The 21,641-nt window shown below is 49.6% G+C and overlaps 1 pseudogene; it reads left to right on the forward strand.

Annotated features, from left to right (window-relative positions):
• Positions 1-15,275: 15,275 nt before the first annotated feature.
• On the forward strand, positions 15,276-16,156 carry LOC123326236 (annotated as a pseudogene).
• Positions 16,157-21,641: the final 5,485 nt, after the last annotated feature.

Genomic DNA, 21,641 nt, shown 5'->3' on the forward strand with positions numbered 1-21,641 from the left:
TCATAATAGTTACACCCTAAGTATGATGTTATCTAGAATATTGAAGTAAAAACCATGAGATGGAATCTAAAAAATTTTCACCTTTCTTCTGTTCATAATGCCTACTCTGCAAGCTGTAGCTTTTGTCATTGTCCACCGATGAACAGTAGGAACAGAGTGTAGAAGCAGGCAGACAGGCGTGTCCTCAAGGAAATGCACAGAACATTACAAATTTTTTTCTAAATCATTAGAAAAAACTTTGGTGGTGCCTGGGTGGCTCAGTCGTTAAGCATCTGCCTTCGGCTCAGGTCATGATCCCAGGGTCCTGGGATCGAGCCCCGCATCGGGCTCCCTGCTCTGCGGGAAGCCTGCTTCTCCCTCTCCCATTCCCCCTGCTTGTGTTCCCTCTCTCGCTGTGTCTCTCTCTGTCAAATAAATAAATAAAATCTTTTAAAAAAAAACTTTGATGATGACATTTGGGAGGTGAGTCTTGAACTCCACTGTCCTGCATTTTTCTCCTAATCACTGTCCATGAAAATAGACTTTCATATCATCACAAGAACAATTTCAGAATAAAGTAAGTTTACTTAGTATCATGTCTCAGACTAAAAGAACCATCGTAACGCTCTGCTTCTCTGCCTTAACCTTTTCATATGCTGCGGTTTCGCCATCTGACATTTACCCTTCCCTCTTCTTCAGAACATGGACTATCCTGCGGAATAATTGGAGAAGGTCAACTTTTGTATTTTCTTATATTTCAAAAATTGTTAACACGTCATATTGGTGTTATGATTTGTTAATATGCAGAGGAATGTATATATACACATAGTCATCTATATAGTTTGTCATGGTATATAATAGATATCCATAAAATGCATACCCAATATATACATATATGGTCAAATACATTTTTCAAAGCATAGTTTTGATCCTAGAAAAAACATTATGTTTATAAATATTGATTTTGTTTTGTTTCTCCTTCCTTCCTTCCTTCATTCCTTCGTTCGTTCATTCCTTCCTTCTTCAATGATTCCAACTTTTTCTAGTTGCTGTATGTTATTTTCAGCCTGGTAGTTCAGGGTACAAGATCTAAGCCAGAATATGTGGGCCTGAACGTCAGCTCTGACAGTTACCAGCTGTGTTCTTCCCTAAGTTTCTTAACCTTCTGGGCCTTAGTACCGATTCTACAGATAAGAAAAAAGAAAACTAAGATTATCACCTGCATAGGGTTTTTGTAAGGATGAAATGAGCTCATACACCCTAGACTCCGCAAATATCCACATTCAGCCAATTTTAGCGGCTGTAGAGAAAAGATGGGTCTCCTGAATCCCTTTTCTATGTGGTCTTATACCACCGCTTCTTAAACCTCATACAGTCTAATCAAATTCAGGTTTCCACGTACATTTCTCTGACCTGGTGGGACAAAGCGTCTGCAGCGGTGTGTTCGGCAGGATTCTGAAGCCTGGGTCAGCAGGAAAGAATGACGGATGATTAACGGTACTTGCCAGCAACACGGGGAGTCGGCCTTCATGTCACATATTTATCATCCTTGAAAAATAAAAACATATTTGAACAAAATAATAAATAAAATCTTAAAAAAAAAAGAACAGATTTAATTAATACGAGCTGGTTCCACGAGGCCTACTTTAACTTATTCATTCTAGAGAGCTTTACAAACTGGAGAAGAACTGCCCACAAGGAACCATCCACAAAGTGGAAAAATGAAGCCTCGGCTCATTTGTATCAGGTTGAGTCTATCTGCCGTGTGCTTACATCTCAGTTCTTGGCGGACCTATCACACCCCTGTGATGTCGGCGTTGTCCAGGCCCTGGGTAGCTCCTGGTTAATTTCCACCCCCTCTTAGGGGCGAACAGCTTCATTTGCTTCAGGACTTTATACTTCGTTAATGAGAAAGTTACCCTTCATGCAAGAAGTAGTAGAAGATACACCAGCCTTTTCTTGCGAGCTGATTTACAGGTCTCGAGCGCACATGCTTTCGGAGGGCTGCAGGGCAGCGAGCCAGACAGTGACAGTCCTGGAGGAGGTGGAAGGGGGCAGAGCTGGCCTCATGGAAACGCGGCTGCACAAGTGGGCAGAAGACAGCGGACGGCCGGCGGACGGGACGGTGGATGTGGAGGCCTGAGCACCCCAGAGTCCGCCGGCCCAGACTTCAAAGGGGCCAAACATAGGCAGCACCCAAGCCTGGCACCGGGTGCCTGGCGTACAGGGCATTTGCACAATCCACACCATCTCCCACATGATCACTCATGTCCTCCCTGAAGGCAGAGTGGGAGCCGTCTGGATTGCCTTGGCCGAGAGGGTCCCCTGGAAGCCGCTTCTGCTGGAGAGGCCTCCAGCCCAACCGTGTCAGCCAGGTTCAGTTTGCCCGTTCATGAGGGTTGTGTGTGCTCCCTCCACCCTGAGGCCTTCAGGGGCTCGGGGGTTGACCCGCACTCCAAGAGGCTGGCGTGTCCCCTGGAGCCGAACGTGGGCTGGCGAGGTGCAGAAGGCACATCTCCAGGCCAGCCAGCTCAGGATAGCTCGTGGCCTGGGGCAGGGCAGCGGCAGGAAGGGGCCGGGGCACAGGAGGAGGCTATCTGGGGGTACCTGGAATTGGCCGTGTTGGAGGTCTTAGTTGACACAGATTCTCCCTGAGGGCCTGCTGGCGGGTGAACCTGTTAGGGAACCTGGACGGGATCGCCCAACAGAAGAACCAAGCGGCACTCGGAGATCTTGGAGGACAGGTTTATTTAACGCCGGCAGGCTCAGAGGAGAGTGATCTCCAAAGGTCTGAGCCCCAAACACAAACAAAGGGGGTAATTTATACACTTCCACGTCTGCATACTCGGCACTTTTGGTGCACGCGGGAAGCGGGGCAGGGAGAGGAACCCGGATTGGCCCGCACACGGGAAGCAGAGCAGGGAGAAGAACCCGGAAGAGCCCCCGGGGCAGGGGCTGGGACTCCTTTGCTGGCCGTTGGTCATCCTAAGACACAGATTTCCCTTATGAAACCCTCCCAAAAAAGACCCCTGGGAGCCTTGGTTGCTGGAGAAGCCGAGGACCTCCCCTGGCAGGCAGGTAAATGGGGACTGAGTGCTGCGGCTTCTGGAAGAGTCTCTGGGGTGGGACCTGTACCTGCAGGAGCCCATCCAGGTGGTTTCTGAGGGCTGGGACTGCACAGACTGAGAGCTGGCTTCTCAGAAACAGGTAGAGGGGAGCCTAGTGCGCATCTGTGAGCCACGTGGGTGTAGGGAGCCTGGGACCCCGAAGAGGGTTAAGTGTGCGGAGAGCCTGGATGACGGTGGCCCAAGACCTCTGCCTCATTCCAGCCCAAGACAACACACATGTGCCCAGTTTCACACCCGCAGGGAAAGCTGGAGGAGCGTGGACTGCCCTGGCCAGCTGGGGCCATACGGCTACCAGGGCCCTGCACTGAGAGACATCCGGACCCTGCGTTCCACGTAAGCCCAGGACCCCAACAGGCGGGCAGCCAGTCAGAGAGGGGACTGACTGTCGCCTCAGACACGTTTTGGAGGGAAGGCTTCTAGCCCGGAGGGTGTTTGTGTGGTTTGAGATCGGCTGAGCCCCAGGGATGTGGAGAAGTGGGGGTTCAGACCCGATGGTCAAGAAAGAATTCTTGAGACGTGTTTGGTGCAAGAAAGTGTTTTTATTATAACTCGAGGGACAGGACCCAGGGGCAGAAAGGGCTGCACTGGGATTGTGAGGGGCAATTGCTCATACACTTTGGAGTTGGGGGAATTAACAAATGCTAAGGAAGACTCTCAGGATACCAGAGGCCAGGCTTTTGTCAAGCTAAGGCTGTTTTTCCCTCTAGCAAGGCATTAACATTACAATTCGGAGTTCCTGGAGGAAGGTTATGCTTTGCCTGCCTCAAGTATTTGTCAGTGGGCTGCACGTTATCCGGACTATTTCATTTTGTCTGCATTTCCTCTGCCTCGTTCTCTACGCGGGCAGCCTGCAAGCCCATGGCCAGTGGGAGGGGTGTGCAAGGCCTTGCAGGAGCCACACCGCCCGGGGCAGCCAGGGACTTGAGAACAGGGCTGGTGCCCCGGCTGTGGGTGGTTAAGGTAGGACGAATCTGTCTCATTTTAATCAATAAACCCCAGGAATGAGCGTATTTGCCCTGATGGCACAGCTGGATGGAATCTGGTCGGCACGGCGGGGACAGGCCGGTGTGGATGGTCCGGGTGACCCTCCAAACACAGACCCCCGGGAGCCTTGGGTGTTGAGGGATCCCTGGCTGGCCCACTTGGGCATCCTGTCCGTCCCGTCATGAGCACACGGTGTCTTTCCACAATGTCAGCTTTATTCATTCCTAAAGCAAAGTTAATCACAAGTACAAAGCAGGGTCAGGATTCCAAACTCAGTGACGTTTCAGCACGTGATTAAATTTGGCTTCTTACACGGCACACAGAGCAGGATGTGAGACAAACCACACAACAAACAAGATAACGGGGGGGGGGGGGACATGGCAGGGGGGTCCGAAGTGAACGTCAGTCTGTGGGGTGCACTGGGATAAGGCCTCAGTCCGGGTCAGCTCTGGGCACCCACTGCTGCTGACGTTCAAGCAGGGAAGGCTCTTGCTTCGGAGATAATGGGGCAGAGCCTTCGGGGGCAGCCGCCTGTTTGAAGTGCTCAGACATGGAGGGGTCAGTTCTGAAGAGTCTGATCCTGCCCTTTTTGAAGGGATTGAAGCAGTTTTGGGTCTCTGCTCGATATCAGTCCGGGGTCCAGGCGATAGCTCGTAGCTGCGGTATCTGAACGGCTCCGGTCATTGGTTGACCCAGGTTCCTGCCTCCTGTGAGAGACGGCATTTTGCTGTCTACACCGTCCACAAGGGGTCTGTGTGTGGCTGGTTTCCAGCTGCTGGCTTGGAAAGAATCCCAGAGAGTAAGCACTGTCCACCCTCTGGTAGGCAGGGTTGAGTTCCCCTATGCCACACGGGAAATGGCAGGTGAAGCTGAGGGCTGGGAGTGGGGTGACAGGAGGCCCCCTGCACATATTGGGGGGGGCGGCTGCAAGTCCAGCCTTGACAGTAAAGGGGAAGTTCTATGCGGAACCGGGGCCTGGCATCAGCAGAATCCCAGCCACATGGCCCACAATTACCCATTTCTCCCCTGAAGGCGCAGCTGGAGCCTTCTGGGTGGCCCTGGCAGGGAGGTGTGGGTGAACGGTTGAGCTACTGTCCAGAAAGACACCGGGGAAGCCTGGAACCCCTCAGGCAGGCAGTTCAACCGATAACTGACTGTGACCAGATTGGATCGACGGTTTCAGAAAGCCTGTCCCGCTGTGGGCATGTAGACCAGGAGCTCCACGGGTCTGGAGAGCCCCCTGCAGCCCAGAGTGGGCTGTCTTCAGGCCAGGGGGCTTGGGACAGTGCCGCGGGAGGAAGAGGCTGGGTCACAGCAGGAGACTACATGGGGCGCCGGCCGGAATCGGCCTCCTTCCAGGCCTTTGTTGACACGGAGGCACGTATTCTCTGTGAAGGCCGATCGGAGGGCACCTGCTGGGCGCTGCTGGCTGGGGAGCCCCCCACTGAATCAGGGACCACTCCGGGCAGGCGGGCCTCATGGGGACTGAGGGCTGCCACAGTCAAGTGGCCGCCTCCAGAAGATTCTCGGGGGTTCAGGGTGGTTTGGGAATGGTGGCGCGGCCACGGAGGGAGAGCCAGCTGGCTGCCTCCTGCCTGTGCGTGAGCCCTGCATGTGCGGGGTCGGGTCGGCCAGAAGGCAGACCTGTCAGTCCAAGGCCTCTGCCTGAGTCTGAGCCCCTGCCTCACCCTGGAAGGTGACGCTGGAGAGTGGGGGCGGCCTGTGTGCCCGCTGGTGTGGTCTTCTCTGACAGATACGTTTTTTTCCTTTTCCAGATTTTTATTTAAATTCAATTTAATTAACATATAGAGTACTATTAATTTCAGAGGTAGGATCTAGTGGTTCATCCGTTGCACACAACACCCAGTGCTCATTCAGTCATGTGCCCTCCTTCATGCCCGTCCCCTGCTGACCCCAGCCCCCCCCACCGCCCTCCAGCTCCCCGCAGTCTGTTTCCCGGGGTCCATAGTCTCTCATGGTTTGTCTCCCTCTCTGATTTCATCTTATTTTATTTTTCCCTTCCTTCCCCCATGCTCCTCTGTTTTGTTTCTTAAATTGCACATATGAGTGAAATCATATGGTATTTGTCTTTCTTTGACTGACTTATTTCACTTTAATCATACCCTCTAGCTCCATCCTCATTATTGCAGATATCAATATGTCATTCTTTCTGATGGCTGAGTAATATTCCATTGTAGACATGAACCACATCTTCTTTATCCATTCATCTGTCAGGGGACATCTGGGCTCGCTCCATAGTTTGGTTGTTGTGGACTTTGCTGCCATAAACACTGGGGTGCAGGTGCCCCCTCGGATCTAATAACAGACCCGTTGGAGCCCTGACTCCTGGAAGTCTGGGACTCCATCATCAGGCTGGCCGACTGTCCCAGTGGGGACTGACTTTCACCATTTCAAGCTGTCACCTCAGAGAGTGTTTGGGTCGATGGCTTGTTTTTTCTGGAGCATGTTGAAGTGATCCAGGCTGATCTGCTGGCAGGACGTCCCATCGCAAATTCCAGTACACACTCCTTTCTGAGGTGTGAAGGGGCTTGCTGTTCTCTGCAGCATTACACGCTGATCTTGGGTAAGATTCAGGGCAGTGGCCCTGTCCCGTAACTTCCATACCCGTTCAGTACTGGGGGCGACAGCGGGGGCTCCCCATCTGGCATGTGGGGCAGCGAGCCATTCTGCTTGGCTTCCCAAGTATGAAACTGGACAGTACTGTGGTCCACCCAGCCAAGGTGGTTCTCCCCTGTTGGTGATACGCCATTCTTCTTTCCACCAACCCTGTTGCTTATGGGTTCAAGGAAGACGGATCCTCCACTCACCGCCATGTTCTTTCCCCCGATCTTGCACATTATGATCTTTGGAATGTGATCACGGTCTCTTTGATCACGGTCTGTTCAGTAAGCAAACCCACACCTGATCTCACCTTCTCTGGCGGCCTCGTGTTTGCAAGCCTAGTTCCCACGGCGACAGGGCCAGCTCGGGTTAGGCCACGTGCAGTGTCTACACAAACCACCACACACTCAGAGGAGGGGGCCGGCTAGTGTGATCATTTTGCCCGTCTCATCCCGGTGGGGGGCCCCACTGGATGGCGCAGGGTTTCTCAGGCAGTTGCCTTGGGCGTTGTTGCGAACCCGCAGGGCGTGCTGTTACTTCAAGCGTCACGGGCATCCATGCAAAGACACCACCCCACCAGGCACTGCCTTGGCCACCCTGTCCGTGCCCCCACCCTGCTGTATGTCCTGAGGAGTCAGGTGCCTTGGGGCTCATGCCTCGGCCGGGGCATCTGCGCCCTATGGCCAGGAGCTCAGAGCCGTAGGATCCCAGATATGAAAACAGCGATGGGTTTGGACCGATATGTCATTCCGCGTATCTTGACCCTGGAAGGGCTTCTTGATGATCATTGCCCCTTGGCGTCTCATGATCCAAGCCGTCGGGTTCATCCCTGTAGATCAGCCCAACTGCCGGTGTAGTGGGTTACAGGGCCTGGCTCGTGCGGGAGCACCCCCGGCCTTGTCCGCACTGGCTGCTGGTGTGTTTGTTCCATCCGGGTGGTGGACGGCGTCAATCAGACACACGGGCCCAGACTCCACCGTCATTTCCCTGCTCCCTGTCCACAGGCCATAGCGATGCTCCAGCAAGACAGGCGGTGACGTTTGAAGGATCGACATACTCTCCGGGGCCTAGTGGTGCCCTTATTTCTGGAGACAGTGGGTGGTCGGGGCGGTCCTCTGCTGCAGATGGGCACAACCTATTGTCACAGTGGGAGTTCGAGCCAGGACAGCGGTGGGGTGGTGCCTTGAAAGGCAGAGACGTTCTGAGCACAACGTTCTGTTCCTATGACCACCTCTACCTGGAGGGGAGCACGGTGTACATTGCTTGGAGCTCCTGACCCGTGGGTAGCCAGCCCCAGGAATCAGCTGGGAATCCCGAATTCTGGAAAAGGCCGGCACCCTGTCAGCAGCCTGTGTGCATGGCTGTTGAGAGCTGCCACCGCCAGAAGATGTTCGCTGCAGGTGCTCCCTGGGCCCATCAGCCCTGCAGGGGGGTGAGTGCTGGCCCCCATGGGCCCGGAGCTACCCAAGGCCACCTGACAGGGCCAGAGCAAGCCGGCAGGACATGCAGGCTGGGCGCCCAGGTCCTGCAACACGGCAGCTGTCGGGAGACCCCAAGCCACAGAAGGAGGCCCCTGGGCGCAGCTGGGTTCTGCCTAACTCCAAACCTCCAGCTCCACAGGTGTATCTGTCCTGAAGACAGACCTGGGGCGGGGGGTCTGGCCTGGACCGGGGAGCCAGCCAGAAGCAGCCCCTGGGGGCCTCGCATTCTGGAGAAGGCCGGGAACGCATCAGGCAGCCTGTCTCCAGGGTGAGTGATGGCTGCCAGCTCTGAAAGAGTTCCAGGGGGTAGGGTCCTTACAGCCTGGAGCCTCCGCAGGTGGTCGTGGATCAGCCCACAGCCACAGGGTGGAAGAGTCCTGGAACCCCAGGGCCAGCTGACTGGGTCAAAGGGAGCTAGCAGCCCAGGCAGGCCCCGCACCAGGGCGGCCGTAGGGGGTGCCCAGGGCCCAGGTCATGGTGACGTGCTTGACTGACTCTGCGCCCACACAGAGGCTCCCACAAGGCAGAGCTGGAGAAATTGGGACTGCCTGGCCGGGACAGGGAGGAGAGGGATGGTCAGTGTATGCCCCCACTGGACACAGGTTGGATGTTTGGGAAAACCCTGACCCCCTCAGGCAGCTGGGATGAATGGGGACTGATCGTCCCTGATTGCAAATGGAGCCTCAGCAAGATTTTCTGGGCGGGGACTCTCTCCCGCTGGGGGGCTCTCCAGGACGGGCCCCACGGGATGGGCTGACTCTGTGAGGACAGCACGTGAGCTGACAGCCCAGGGCGGGGATGCAGGGACCAGGGCAGCCGTGGGGACAGGCTGGGACACAGTAGCCAGCAACGGGGTGCGGTGGGCATCTGCCCGACTCCAAGCAGAAACCTCACACGTGTCCATCTCTGCCCTGAAGGCTGCCCTGCAGGAATCTGGAAGCCTTGGCAGGCAGGGCCCCTGGGGGTCAGTCTGCGTACACAGCAGAGAGACACTTTTTGAGGCCAGTTTCAAGCTGCCTTATTTGAAAGAATTTGAGGGATGAAGCACTCCCTCCACCCTTGGGTTGTGCTTTTGTGGGTGACCGTCCCCACGCCAACAGGTAACGAGAGAACTGGTCAAAACCTGCAGGGTGACAGGGTGGCTGACTGCCTCTGCATGGGCTGAGCCAGGCTGTCTGGGGACCCGCTGCCCCACATGCCAAGGCAGAGGGTAGGAGAGCGAAGGCCCGTGGTGCAGTCTCAGCCCAGGCTCCAAATGAGGCTGCTATTGAAATGAGGGACCGTAGGTTTGAGCCCAGGCTCCCGAGCAGGCTGTCAGGGGGCTAGTCTGTCCCCAGCACAGATCTTGGAAGGCCTTTGCTCTTTTAGAAGCTGTGAGTCACATCAGGCACCCACTCCACAAGGGGACAGTGTGTGGCCACGTTCAGGGGACTCCTTGAAAGAATTTTGAAAGAGAAGCATTCTGCGCCCTGGGGCTGGGCATGTTTGGGGGACTGGTCCCAGCTTGACAGCCAGGAACAAATTTGCAGATCAAGGCTGGGTGGCAGAGGGGCTGAAGGCTGATGCATAGCCAGAGGCCAGCTGAGACAGGGCCGGCTGTGCACGTACGCACTGCTCAGGCCCCAGGGCAGGTCTGGACTTGAAACAGGGGAGTGTAGTTAGAGCCCCGCCCCTGAGCAGGCCCCTGGGGGACTGGTCTGACCCCAGCTGCCCACCAGAGCCCCTGCAAGCAATGTGGTGTGGCAGTGACCATCAGCGCATGCCCAGTTGGAGGCCAGCTCAGCAAGCCAACTGTGCATTCACGGCCACCGCAGTCCTTGGATGCCCTGGACTTTATGAGGGCAGCTGAATGCAGAACCTCGGCCTTGGAGCTGACTCCCAGACATGCTTGACGCCTGCACAATCCAGGCCGTATCTCACAAAATCACGCCTGTTGCCCTAGAAGGCAGAGCTGTAGGATTCTGGGCTGCCTCGGCAGCGAAGTTTGAGAGGGATGGTTGGACTACCCTCCAGAAGGACACCTGGCAGCCTCCTGTGCTGGAGAGGCCGGGGACGCCATCAGGCAGCCAGTCCAACTGGGAACAGACTGTCTACCAGGATCCACCTGCTACTTCAGAAAGGTTACCCTGGTGTGGGCTCCCTCCTCCCTGAGGCCATACAGGGGTCTGAAGTCCTTCTGGTGTCCCCTGGCTGCGGTGTCTGGTGTCTATCAGGTGTTCCAAATCTGTACTTTCCTAAGACCTAGGGTTTGGGCCCAGGTAGGCTTAGGGTTAGGGTCCTGGGGGCTGGTAGGGGCCTGTGTCGGTCATGTGTTCCTAACCTATTGCTTCCTCAGACCTAGGATTCAGGCCAGAGTAGGGCCAGAAAGATCTTAGGGTCCTATCTACCTTCAGCGCAGAGAGTTCCCCAAAGGGCTGTGTGGAGGGTGAGGGTTAGGGTGAGGGTCAGGCTTACGGTTTGGGTTCTGGGGGAGGCTGATTATGTGGGTTAGGTTTAGGTTTTCCTTCAGTATCATTCTCTCTAGCGCTGTCCTGGTGGTTAAAGTACAGATTCCTTCTGTCCTCCTGGCTGACTCATCTGGCATTGGTGAGGTGTCTCAAATCCCTGTTTCCTCAGACTTAGGGTTTGAATCAGGGTAGTGCTAGACCTATGGCTAGGGTTAGAGTTAAGACCCCTGAGCTGTTAGGAGTCTTTCTGCCAAGAGCGTGGCAGTTTCCCCAGAGGCCTGAGTTGAGGGTTAGGGTGAGGGTCAGGCTTAGGGTTCAGGTTCTGGGAGTGGCTGATGGTGTGGATTAGTGTTAGGTTTTCACTCAGAGTCATTCTCTCTAGCTCCAACCCAGCTGTTGCAAATGGTATGCTTAGGGTTAGGGTTAGGGTACGGGTTAGGGTACGGGTTAGGGTATGGGTACGGGTACGGGTTAGGGTTAGGGTTAGGGTTAGGGTACGGGTTAGGGGTTAGGGTTAGGGTTAGGGTTAGGGTTAGCCTGCAAGGAAAAGCCAATGCAGCTATCAGGTAATTTTCAGCATAAACTTGCAGGTGAGGAAGGAGTAACATCATGTATTCAAAGTGCTGAAAGGGAAAAAGAACAACAACAAGAACCCTATAAACAAGAATACTCTATTCAGCAAGGCTGTCATTTAGAATTGAAGGAGAATTTTTTTTTTTAAGTAGGCTCCACGCCCAAAATGGGGCTTGAACTCACGACCCTGGGATCAAGTCCTGAGCTGAGATCAAGAGTCAGATGCTCAACTGAGTGTTATACACAACTATTGAATCATTGAACACTATATCAAAAACTAATGATGTACTATATGATGGTTAGCTGAACATAAGACAATAAAATAAAACATCTTATTCTCTTAAAAAAAAAGGAAGAGTTGGATGTGCAACCAACTGAGCCACCCAGGTGCCCCTAGAGTTGAACACGAAATAAAGAGCTTCCCAGACAAACAAAAGTTAAAGGAGTTCACCACCACTGACCTGGCCTTACCACGAAATGTTGAAGGGACTTCTTCAAGTGGAGAAAAAAAAAAAACATAAAAATAAGTAAAAAATTATTAAAGAAAAAATTTCACTGAGTAAAAGCAAACATACAGAAAAAGTGGTAGATCAATTAGCATGAAGGTTAAAAGACATATGTGTTAAAATCAATTATCTAAAAATTAGGTTAAGGGACTCAGAAAATAAAAATATGCAAAATACAACATATACATAAAACATGAAGGGGAGTAGAAATGAAGTCCTTTTAGAATGGATTCAAACTTAAGTGACCAGCAACTTAATATGGAGAGTCGTATAGTTGGGATGTTCCATATGAATCTCATGGTCACCACAAAATCAAACCCATGACAGATAGACAAAACAGAGAGAAAAAAAGCCAAGCATAACCCGAAAGAATGTCACCAGTCACCAGGAAAAGAGAATATGTGAAACAGTAAGGAACAGAGAAAAACTACAAGAACAAGCAGAAGAAATTAACAAAGTGACCATAAGTACATACTTGTCAATAATTACTTTAAATATAAATGGTCTAAATGCTCCAATTAAAAGACATAGCAGGACTGAATGGATAAAAAAGATCCATCTATATGCTGCCTTCAAGAAACTCAGACCTAGTACAGGTAGAGATTGAGAGGGAAGGTATTGAAAAAGATACTCCATGAAAATAGAAGTTTTAAAAAAAATAGCCAAGATAGCAATACTTATATCAGACAAAATAGACTTTTAAGACAAACACTGTAGCAAGAGACAAAGGTTATTTCATAATGATAAAGAGGTCAATCTAATGAGAGGATGTAACAGTTGTACACTGGGTGTTATATGTAAGTAATGAATCACTAAATTCTACTCCTGAGACTAATATTATGTTATATGCTAACTAACTAGAATTTAAATAAAAACTTGAGGGGGCGCCTGGGTGGCTCAGTTGGTTAAGTGTCTGCCTTCGGCTCAGGTCATGATCTCAGGGTCCTGGGATTGAGCCCTGCATCTGGCTCCCCACTCAGCAGGGAGTCTGCTTCTCCCTCTCCCTCTGTTCTCTCTCTCAAATAAATAAAACTTTAAAATAAATAAATAAAAACTTGAAACATTAAAAGGAAAAGAATATAACAATTGTAAATATCTATGCACCCAACTTCTTTGGAACATCTAAATACATAAATATCAACAGATTTATTATTTTATTTTATTTATTATTTTATTTTTTCTCCCAAGATTTTACTTAAAATCAAGTTAGTTAACATATAGCATAGTATTGGTTTCAGGAGTAGAGTTTAGTGATTCATCATTTGTATATAACACCCAGGGCTCATCACACCAGGTACCCTCTTTAATGCCCATCACCCATTTAGCCCATTCTCTGACCCACCTCCCTTCCAGAAACCCTCAGTTTGTTCTCTATAGTTAAGACTCCCTTGTGGTTTGCCTCCATGTCTGTGTTTATCTTATGTTAGTTTCCCTTCCTTTCCCCTATATTCATCTGTTTTGTTTCTGAAATTCTACATATGAGTGAAATCATATGATATTTGTCTTTCTCTGCCTGACTTATTTCACTTAGCAGAATATACTCTAGTTCCATCCATGTCATTGCAAATGGCAAGATTTCATTCTTTTTGATGGCTGAGTAATATTCCATTGTGCGTGTGTGTGTGTGTGTGTGTGTGTGTGTGTGTGTGTGTGTATTCTTTATCAATTCATCAGTTTATGGATATTTGGTCTCTCTCCATAGTTTGGCTATTGTTGATAATGCTGCTATAAACATTGAGGAGCATGTGTCCCTTCGAATCAGTATTTTTTTATCCTTTGGATAAATACCTAGTAGTGCAATTCCTGGGTCATATGGTAGTTTTATTTTTAACTTTTGGAGGAACCTCCATACTGTTCTCCACAGTGGCTATACCAGTTTGCATTCCCACCAACAATGTAAGAGGGTTCCCCTTTCTCCACATCCTCTCCAACACCTGTTGTTTCCTGTGTTGTTGATATTAGTCATTCTGACTGGTGTGAGGTGGTATCTCATTGTGGTTTTGATTTGCATTTCCCTGATGATGAGTGATGTTGAGCATTTCTTCATGTGTCTGTTGGCCATTTGTGTATCTTCTTTGGAGAAGTGTCTGTTCATGTCTTTTGCCCATTTCTTGACTGGATTTTTTGTGGTTTAGGTGTTGAGTTTGATAAGTTCTTTGTAGATTTTAGATACTAGCCCTTTATCTGATTAGACATTTGCAAATCTCTTCTCCCATTCTGTTTGTTGCCTTTTAGTTTTGTTGACTGTTTCCTTTGCTGTGCAAAAGCTTTTTATCTTGATGAAGTCCCAATAGTTCATTTTTGCTTTTGTTTCCCTTGCCTTTGGAGATGTGTCTAGCAAGAAGTTGCTGTGGCTGAGATCAAAGAGGTTTTTGCCTGTGTTCTCCTCTGGGACTTTGATGGACTCCTGTCTCACATTTAGTTCTTTCATTCATTTTGAGTTTATTTTCCTTTGTGATGTAAGAAAATGGTCTAGTTTCATTCTTCTGCATGTGGCTGTCCAATTTTCCTAACACCACTTGTTGAAGAGACTGTCTTTTTTCCATTGAATATTCTTTCCTGCTTTGTCGAAGATGAGTTGACCCATAGAGTTGAGGGTCCATTCTGTTCCACCTATCTTTGTGTCTGTTTTTGTGCCAATACCACAGTATCTTGATGATTACAGCTTCGTAATATGGCTTGAAGTCCAGAATTGTGATGCCACCAGCTTTTCCTTCTATTTCTATTTTTGGAAACAGCTTCAGTAGAATAGGTATTATTTCTTCCTTAAATGTTTGGTAGAATTCCCCTGGGAAGCCATCTGGTCCTGGACTCAGATTTTTTATTACTGCTTCAATTTCTTTGCTGGTTATGGGTCTGTTCAAGTTTTCTGTTTCTTCTTGTTTCAGTTTTGGTAGTTTATACGTCTCTAGGAATGCATCCATTTCTTCCAGATTGCCTAATTTTTTGGCATATAGTTGCTCATAATATGTTCTTAAATTTGTTTGTATTTCTTTGGCGTTATTTGTGATCTCTCCTCTTTTATTCATGATTTTATTAATTAGGGTCCTTTCTCTTTTCTTAATTTTTAATTTAAATTCAATTTAATTAACATGTACTGTATTATTAGTTTCTAAGGTAGAATTTAGTGATTCAACAGTTGCATATACTGCCTTGTGCTCATTACTTCAAGTTCCCTCCTTAATGCCCATTACCCAGTTACCTCATCCCAACCACCTCCCTTCCAGCAACCCTCAGTTTGTTTCCTAGAGTTAAGAGTCTAATGGTTTGCTTCCCTCTCTGTTTTAATCTTACTTTATTTTTCCTTCTCCTATGTTCATCTGTTTTGTTTCTTAAATTCTACTTATGAGTGAAATCATATGGTATTTGTTTTTCTCTGACTGACTTACTTTGCTTAGCATAATACCTTCTAGTTCCATCCACGTTGTTGCAAATGGCAAGATTTCATTCTTTTTGATGGCTGAGTAATATTCCATTGTATATACATTCCACAGAAGATATCTTTTAAAAATCCCTAAATGCTTGGTCTTGACAGGAGACATGTGCTAACAGAGGATGGAACAGAAAAATGGCTATTTTTTTTTCCCACTGATTTTATCATGCTGGATTTATCTGAGTGGCCTCAACTGGAGTTAGTCCTCTTTTTGGTTCTTCTGATCTTCTATATGTTCACTTAGTTGGGAAACACAACCATCATTGCATTGTCCCACTTGGATCCACATCTCATGTACTTTTTCCTTTCTGACCTAAGCTTTCTGGACCTGTATTACATGACCAGCATTGTTCCATAGTTCCTGGTTCATCTCAGGGGAGCAGAGAATTCTATTTCCTTCAGTGGCTGTGTAGCTCATCCATTCCTCTTTCTTGGATTGGGAGGCACAGAATGCATTCTCTTAGGGGTCATGGGATTTGACTGCTACTCAGCCATCTTCAGGCCCCTGCACTACATAGTGATTATGCACCTCTGTCTCTGTGCCCTGCTGGCTTCTGCATCATGGTCCACTGGTTTTGCCAACTCCTCATTTGAGACAGTGCTCATCTTCCTTTTACCACTTTGTGGGAGAAATTAAATAGACCCACCTCTTTTGTGAGGTCCCCCTGATGTTCAAGCTTGTCTGTGTCGGCACCAATGTGTATGAGTCAGAGATCTTCTTTTTCAGCATGATCTTTCTTTTCATTCCTGTGGTGTTAAATATCTCCTATGGTCAATTGTCAGGGCAGTCCTAAGAAGCAAGTCAGCTGCAGGGCAGATGAAAGTGTTTGGGACATGTGTGTCCCAGCTCACAGTGTTCTCCCTGTTCTATGGCATGACCATCTCTACCTTCCTCCAGCCCAGCAACAACTAATCCCAGGATCAGGGCAAGTTCATTTCTCTCTTCTACACCATGGTCACTCCCATGGTCAACCCCATCATATATACACTGGGAAACGGATGAGATGGGAGGTAGGAAGAAGGATCTTTGGAGGGCCATGACTTCAGATGACTGGGCAGGGAAGACCCTTTGATGGAAGACTTTAAATGCCAGAGCCATTAAGATGTCTCTGTCTTGCATATGTCATCCAAACTTTCGCCTGATAACTCTCAAGGGAATTTCCTTACCTCATTGTTTTATGCAAATGAGTGTTCAAAATCTAAGTTCATGGATCCATGTAGCCTCCCCAGATGGTAACTTTGTTACAACTGATGAGCCCATATTGACCCATCATAACCTGGGGTTCACCCCGATGGTTCACTCTTGGTGCTGGACATTCTGAGGTTTGGACAAATGAATGATTATCTGGAATCACTGGTTCCCTGAACTCTAAAGTCCTAGTCGACTGTTTAATTGATGCCTACATTTATGTGTCCAGTGAGCATCTCAAATTTCACCCAGACGATGCTGCATGCCACCACCCAATCCCTCTCAGAGGCTTCCCATCTCCTCAGTGTGTCACCATCCTTCTGGTTTCCTAGAACAACACCATGGACACATGCCACACTGCTCTTCTTCAGAGCCCACACTGGTCAACATGAAAATCTCTTTTGCTTTGGGGCACCTGGGTGGCTCAGTCGTTAAGCGTCTGCCTTCAGCTCAGGTCATGGTCCCAGGGTCCTGGGATCGAGCCCCTCATTGGGCTCCCTGCTCTGCGGGTAGCCTGCTTCTCCCTCTCCCACTCCCCCTGCTTGTGTTCCCTCTCTCACTGTGTCTCTCTGTCAAATAAATAAAATATCTTAAAAAAAAAAAAAAAGAAAATCTCTTTTGCTTTGTCATCAAATACATCAGAAATCTGAGGACTTCTCCCTGCAACCTTGGATGCTACTACCCTGATGCTGGCCACCAAGGTCTAAGTGCAATGGACTCACACCAGTCTCCCTGCTTCATTGAGGACCTTCTTTAAGATGTAGGTTAGATAATTTCACTCCTCTGTTCCAGCAGGCTGATGATTTTCCATGGCTTGCTGAAAAATGTAGAGTTGTGATAATCCCCTTTGGGCCCTTGCCCCAATACTGAGGTCTGTTTCCTGCCTGATGGTATTTGTGCCTCTGTCTTTCCTGGCCCTGCTGCAGACACCATCCCCCCAGGAGTCCCAAGGGACATTTCCTTCCCCTCCTCTCTGAGTGCTCTCTGCCTAGGTATCACCAAGCCTTTCTCCCTGGCTCCAAGCCTGGTTCAAATGACCTTCCTGTGCAACCTACCTGACCCCTTACCACCCCACTTTGGACCTGCTTCCCCACACTCATATCCATGGGACATGCTGTCTCTCTCAGTTCATCCTTTCCTGTCTACTGTCATCAGACCTTTCACCACATGTCCTCAGCATCTTGAGCAGTGCCTGACACGTTCAGACTATGGGGAAATATATTTTCCAAGAAGTAAATTCAAGAAGAGGGGTCAACAATAAATCAGCCCCCAGCATTACCCCCAGTGACCTCCTTGAGTGATGTCTGCTACCCCCAGGCTTCTTTCAGGCCCTTGACAGAGTGGCACTGAATGAGATCCCACTTGTTGACTATTCTCCCATCACACCATGTTGACTGTCACTTGATCACTGACATAACTTTTAGTAAACATTCAAACTGGCAGCTCTGGGCAGAGTGTCATGCAGTTGTGTGGCCACAGCCACATTTAATCTTCACCCCAAGGGCCTCCTGAACCAGGAACTGTGAATAAGCCTGTCTACATATGAGAACACTGAGGCTTAGTGAAGAGTTGTGACATGTCCAAAATCACCCAGCTGGCTGGTGGCCCTCCCGCCCAGAAGAGTACCTGCCAAACTCAACTGAATTCAGACACCCAAGAGCCAGTGCTCTATCTCTTTAGGCAGCTCATCTCAATTCTAGGGACAAGATTCTGTGAGTAGATCTATAGGCAGGGTCAGTCAGAGAAATGGAGCCACTAGGAGACAGATATTAAGAGATCCACTGCAGGGGATTGGCTTGTGGAATGTTGGGGATGGCTGGGAGTCAGAAATCCCTAGGACAGGCTGTGGGGCCACCGACTGGAGCTCTCAGGCAGGAGCTGAATCTCTAACTCTGCATAGGTGTTTCTTGGGTTTTCTGTCTCTGGAGAACCCTGGTTAATATAACTGTTCCTGTTGCTCAACATCCTCATTAACACTTGCTATGGCCAGTCTAATTTAGGCATTCTTGTATGGGTGTGATGGTATCTCATTGTGGTTTTAATTTGGATTTCCCAGAAAATAAAACTGTTGAGCAACCTTTCCTGTTCTTATTGGCCATCATTAAATCTTTTGTGAAGTATTCGTTTTAAAATACTCTCTTTTTATGGTTGATGTGTAGGAATTCTTTGTTGACAGGTCTTTGTCAGTGTGTGTATTGTAAATCTTCCCATTCTGTGGCTTGCCTTTTCATTTTCTTAATGGTCATGAGATCAGCAGAAATGTCACATTTTATGAGGTACCACTGAATCCTTTTAAATGGTCAGTGCACTTTGTGTCCTACCCCAAGATTGACATTTTCTGCATTTTCTTCCAGAAACTAATTTTAAGCTATGATTCATCTCAAATTTCTAAATTCCATTTTTAATTCTACTAGTGTATTTATAAACTATTTTGGATTCTCTATGTATACAAGCCTATTATCTGTGAATAGTCACATTTCCCCGCCCCTTCAATCCTTACACTTTTTGTTTGCTTGCCTTATAACACTTGGTAGATTCTCCAATACAGTGTTAAATAGAGTAGCAACGTTTGAAGATTTTAATATACCTTTCTCAATATCTGAGAGAAAAAGCAGACAAAACATTGGTAACAAATGTGACCTAACTGACATATTTGGAACGTTACATAGTAAGTGTGGAATATGTTCTTTTCAAGTGGTCATAGAATATGTATGCAAATAGACGATATGTTGCGCTATGAATCAGGTCTACAAATTTTAAAAACCTGAAATTAACTAGATTATATTCTTAGACCACAGGGGAATTGAGCCATAGTTATAACGAAAAGAAAGCCGGAAGTCCCTCATTGTTTAAAAATTAAATGTAACTTTGCTACATATACTAAGGGTCAGAGAGGGAATCACAATGGAAATTCTCAACCATTCCCACATCAGGGCTCACGGAAAATGGCACATTATCTGTGAAGAGCGCTACAATAAGTTAGACAGGAGTTGAGCCTTAAGTCAGAGTTCTACTTACCCCAGCCAAACTGGGCAGCTTTGGCCTGTGGTCCCACCCACCCCAACCCCACAGGAGGCAGTGGTGAGCTACAGTTGGCCACAGAGGCAGGATGCCGTGATTGTGCAGCTTGCTGCCACAGGAGACAGTCATGAGCTGTAGTTGAGAGAGACACAGGAAGCTGGGGCAGTACAGCTTGGCACCATTGGGAGGTGGAGGTGAGAGGTAGTAGGGAGAGATGCCAGAAGTTGTGACAGAGCAGCTTGCTGACATAGGGGGCAGTGGTAAGCTGCACTCGGCCACTGAAAGGTAGTAGTGACAGTGCAGCTTGCCCCAACTGGAGGCAGTTGTGAACTGCAGTAGGGCACTGAAAAGGAAGTCGTGTCAGTGCAGATTGGGGCCACTGGAGGCAGTGGTGAGCTGCAGTGCAAGAGACAATGGAAGACGTGCCAGTGCAGCTTGCTCTACAGGAAGCAGGGGTGAGCTGCACTCGGCCAGTGTAGGAAGCGGTGACGGTGTAGCTTGCTGCTGTAGGAGTAGTACTGAGCTGTCATCCATCACAACGGCAGTGAGGTGTGATAGTATACCTCCCTTCCATAAGAGGCAGTGGTGAGCTGCAGTGTGAGAGACGCTGGAAGACCTGCCAATGCATATTGCCTTCACTGGAGGCAGTGGTGACCTGCAGAGCGAGAAACGCTGATAGACAGGGCAGTGCAGTTTGCTGCCACAGGAGGCAGTGGTGAGCTGCAGTCAGAGAGAGGCTGGAAGACGTCTCAGTAGAGCTTGCTGCCACTGGAGGCAGTACAGAGCTGCAGTGCGAGAGAAGGTGGAAGACGAGACACTGCAGTTTTCCGCCACTGGAGGCAGTGCTGAGCAGTGCGAGAGACACTGGATGATGTGCCAATGCAGCTTGCCACCACTGGAGGCAGTGATGAGGTGCATTCTGAGAAACGCTGGAAGTACCAGGGCAGCTTGCCGCCATTGGAGGCAGTGGTGAGCTGCAGTGCAGAGACTCCTGAAGACATGCAGTGCAGATTGCCACCACTGGAGTAAGTTGTGAGCTGCAGTGACAGAAACGCTGGAAGACGTGCCAGTGCAGATTTACGCCACTGGAGGCAGTGGTGAGCTACAGTGCAAGAGACTCTGCAAGACATACAGTGCAGTTGCCACCAATGGAGGCAGTCGTGAGCTGCAGTGCGTGAGACATAGAAGTGACAGTGCAGCCTACTGCCACTGGAGGCAGTGGTGAGCTGCAGTGTGAGAGCAGCTGCAAGCTGTGGCAGTGCAGCTTGCCGCCACAGGAGGCAGTGCTGAGCTGCAGTGCGAGTGACCATGGAAGACATGATAGTGTAGCGTGCCCTCTCTGGTGGCAGTAGTTTGGTGTAGTGTAAGAGATGCTAGAATATGTGCCAGTGCAGCCAGCCTCCACTGGAGGCAGGAGTGAGCTGCAGTGCGAGAGACGCCAGAAAACATGCAGTGCAAATTGCCGCCACTGGAGGCAGAGGTGAGCTGTGGTGCGAGATGCTGTGGAAGACCGAGCAGTGCAGCCTGCCGCCAGTGGAGGCAGTGGTGGGAGGTAGTGCGAGAGATGCTGAAGATGTGCAGTGCAGCTTCCATCCACTGGAGGCAGTGGTGAGCTGCAGTGCGAGAGACGCTGTGAGATGTACAGTGCAGTTGCGGCCACTGGAGGCAGTGGTGAGCTACAGGGCGAGATACAGTGGAAGACGTTGCAGTGCAGTTAGACAACACTGGAGGCAGTGCTGAACTGCAGCATGAGAGACCCTGAAAGCTGAGGCAGTGCAGCATCCGAGAGTGGAGACAGTGCTGAGATGCAGTGGGAGTCACGCTAGAAGTGCCAGTGCAGATTGCTGCCACTGGAGGAAGTTTTGAGCTGCAGTGCGGGAGACTGGAAGACGAGGCAGTGCAACCAGGTGCCACTGGAGGCAGCATTGACCTTCAGTGCTAGAGACGCTGTAAGACGTGAGCTGCACCTTTTCGCCACTGGAGGCAGTGGTGAGCTGCTGTGCGAGAGACACTAGAAGACGTGCAGAGCAGATTGTCACCAATGGAAGCAGTCGTGAGCTACGTCCCGAGAAACACTGGAAGAGCCAGTGCAGCTTGCCACCACTGTAGGCAGTGGTGAGCTACAATGCTAGAGACGCTGGAAGACATGGCAGTGTAGCTTGCTGCCATGGAGGCAGTGCTGAGCTGCAGTGTGAGCAAAGGCGGAAGCGATAAACTGCAGCTTCCCGCCACTGGAGGCAGTGCTGAGCGGCAGTGTGAGCAAAGGTGGAAGCGATAA

The sequence above is a fragment of the Neomonachus schauinslandi genome, chromosome 11 (assembly GCF_002201575.2).
Source record: "Neomonachus schauinslandi chromosome 11, ASM220157v2, whole genome shotgun sequence".
NCBI lineage: Eukaryota > Metazoa > Chordata > Mammalia > Carnivora > Phocidae > Neomonachus > Neomonachus schauinslandi.